Genomic DNA, 3,897 nt, shown 5'->3' on the forward strand with positions numbered 1-3,897 from the left:
GCTAACGTTTTTGTGGAGATTGGAGATCTCAATAATAAAAATAGGACTAACGATCCTTGTCTGTGCTTTCTGACTTTTTTTCGGTTCGTTCTGTTACTTCAATGGTGCCCCCTAGACACTTTTGTCTATAATGACAGTTTTAAGTGCGATTAGGATTTTCTCGGGTTGCTTTGAATTCATGTTAGCCAGTAAGGTGTTCTTACTGAACAAATACAGAGACATTTCCACGGGAGACGTATTGTGGACCGGACGAAATAACGAGTAATGTATTAACATTGTTTATGAGTTTTTGCAAATTAACATTAGAATACATGCGTCTGTAAACACGTAATATCTTTATCAATTCCTCTTAAGGATTATCGTAGTATTAACATCAAATAAAGCTTCCTATACAGATCTCATTGATGCTGGTTTCTAATAATGTGTAAAATATCACTATCATCATTATTTACACGTAACAGTTTTATGGCCTGGCTGTCAACACTGCACCTTCACCACGTCATTTATATGGGTGTGAACGCCATCCTTATCGCTGACATTTTCTATTGTCCATTTCATGAATCAAAGCTTGATTGGATACACAGAAGCAAATTAACATGTATGGGTTTTTACAATGCACAGGTAACTATGTACACAGTAACATTTGCTATCTTCCCTGCCATGTATAACTTCCTTTGAATAGTGGAAGCGATACCACGCATTTCATGATCTTCCAAAAGTGTCATATATCCTAAATTATGACATTTATCAAATTCGGAGAGTATTGCACATATACCTGACCCACCAAACTCGATCCTAGAAGACGGAAAGAGCTTACACATAGTGTACTTAGCTTGACACCATACCCGGCGACATTATATGACGAACCTATCCCACACTAGAGATTAACAAGATAAGCCGTTAGGTATACATACCTCCTCCACTTTTCAATAAAAAGTTACTTAATTTTGTTTTTGTTTGATATGATATCTTTGAAACTCGTCTCGCAGTTTTTTTATATTATTTTTCTAAATTTTTAAGATTCGGTTAACAATATTCCGCAAGAGAGAAAAGAAAGATAGCGTAGGAATTGTACCATTTAACCATGATCGACGAACAAGATTAATTAATTTTTTTCTCTTTTTTGTTAATAATATGTTTCTACATGATGTCTCTCCTGACACTCATGTTTGACATTTTATTGTGTCTTTTGTCCCCTGGACAATACAAAACAAGGTCTATAAAATTATTATTTGTTGCTCTTTGCTTCATATCTAATTCTTAAACGGTTAGAACTGGTTCGGCCGTTGTTTGCAGAATTTGAGCAATAGGGGCGCTACGTTGCCCACGTGTAGTATTTAGGTGTGATATCACTATAAAATCTTGATGGTCACCGTCCTTAATTGGAGATATATGATTAAACCTTATCACGAAGAAACCTTACCAATGAGTCGTTCCTGTGGTCTTTTTGGATTCATTAAAATCCAGTTAAAATGCATGACAGTTTCTTACCTACTACACCGAACACCGACAATCATTACAAGGTAGGAACCAAGCTGTTCTAATATATTCGACACTTTCTATACGACATTGTAGCTGAATGTATAGAGTAATTCTTAAATGAGTGTGACAGGTTTATTGTTTATCAAGTTAACGAGGCGTAGGATCATTACAAATGGATACGAACCTAGTACTAGTCACGGACGTATAGTAAAGTTATACCTAGAGAGTGTTTGTTACAGGCTCTCGTGTCAAGCCGTCACGAATGTGAAGTAACCGTCACGGGCAGATTAATTTACTACCATTGTGGGGGCTATTCCAGCAGCTCCAGGACATGGTGATCAAATTAGCCAATCAATAGCACCGTATAACGGTGCATATTCTTTAAAAACGTCACTTTGTATCCCTCCTTTAGAACACAGGGTCACCAGATTAGCCAGTCCTTGGCGACAAGAAAAGTTGTGTTACAATTTCCGGTCTTCTTCGCCTGTTAAAATCCGTGTAACTTTCCAAATCACTTTGAAACCCAGATACAAGATATTAAGTTGCGTGTATCTTTCCAACAAATTCTTGTTTAGACTGTTCCTCAAGAAAAGTAATATCTTTAGATACTACATGTAGAAGAGAGAGATTTTTGTTTAAAGACAATCCGCTTCCATTTTGGTAAAGAATGAGCGAGATCCTTGGTAATGAGAAGTCACCATTCTTATGAATCCCATCAGTTGGTATACTATTTGTTATCCTTCCCTCCAGTGGAACACCCATCAATTCAATTAATCAGATGTATCAATGTGGATCATTAGCTCTAATTGCTCTTTTATTGTGAAGAGATTTAGGCTTGTGACTCATGATTTCTTGGACGAAGTGCAACCCTCTCCAGAAGAAAGTTTACTTGGAATAGATATGTTTGCTACAATGTATTCACTTTGTGTATAACCTCTAGAAAAAACCTTAATGTCAATAACAAGCTGATGAAACAGTTGTATGATTTTTTTTTGGAGACTCTCATATTATATTAACTAAACCAAGTAAATATGGAAAACCGTTCATGAACATTATGCATATTGGACGCAGGTTATTTATGACATTCGAGGATTTCAAATAAGATACCTTAAAGTTATAGTCACAGTCCTAGTAAACAAACCAATACTTCTTCCGTCTAAATTTATCGCAAGGTCAAATTGAAATTGCTGAGGAACCCGGATGAACACGAAGCGTTGGAGGATTAAGCTGACGCAATATAATTTTACATGTCATACCACTAGACAGACATCGCATCATTTGTTTCGAGATTTGATGTTTTAGGAGAAAGATAATTTCGCATGTTCTACCATATCGAAAAAAGTAAGGCTACCAAAACTAAAGGTCAAGGTGCCTAATCCGTCACCTTACTAATTTCATAAAAACAATAATACCGAACAGGCACCTTCTTTATAATCAAGCACAACCAGCTGCGAGGTTGATAAATCGCGATCGTGATTTGTTTATAGGGCGTGTCGTGTAGGTTAAAAGAGATACTGCATCATTTTAAAGTACCTTTCAGCCTGTATTATGAGGATCGTAAAAATGTTTCCGTCTGATTAACCTTCCCAGACATCTCGAGACATTATAACTAATGCCACCAGTATTGTCCACAATGGGACGCAGTACGTCCCCCGTTCGCATGTTAAGTTCATTGTAGGAATGTTCTCTGCAGTAGGACACAGGTGTCTACATTGATTCAGTGATCTACGTTTGTGTTAATCACAACTGAATGGCTATAAAGCGATATTTTAGATTGCTGCTCAGTTAGTTTTATTTTTTGTTCTCTTGTATCATGCCTACGGCTTCACCCTCCAAATCGTCAGTGTCTTTGACCGTTGTCTCCTTTCGTTTGTTTCCTTTTAATAGCGGCGTCAAGTGCAGACGCTTCACTTTTTTGTTTTTGTTTTTTTGGGGTTTTTTTTTTTTTTTTTTTTAATATGGCAAACAGAAAATACCCCAACCAACGTAGCCGTAATTCTTACATAAAATCAATAAAAAAAAAAGCAAATATAAGTTAGATAGAGATCAGAATTAAGACCCCCGGAAACGTACAATGAGAAATAGGACCCGGAAGGGTAAACGTCCCCTTCTTCATCGAAAACAACCATAATAAGTCAAATTTAATTGTTTAAGTGACATCCTCAAAATAATAGGGCTAGGATGTTAACAACCAGAATCTGACTTCATATTAGGGCCATAGAATAATGACAACGGCACAACCGACCTTATCAAAATGCTTAAATGGAAAGAAAAAGCTTTTAAAAGGTAACATTCCACCTGGGGTGTTGTATACGTTGATTGAAAATTGGCATTTGGTTGGAAAGATCCTTAAGGATAAAAACCAGTATACTGTGCTACACCATTACCTTTAGCTCATCGCTCTCTCGAAAGCTA

The sequence above is a fragment of the Pecten maximus genome, chromosome 14 (assembly GCF_902652985.1).
Source record: "Pecten maximus chromosome 14, xPecMax1.1, whole genome shotgun sequence".
NCBI classification, from domain to species: domain Eukaryota; kingdom Metazoa; phylum Mollusca; class Bivalvia; order Pectinida; family Pectinidae; genus Pecten; species Pecten maximus.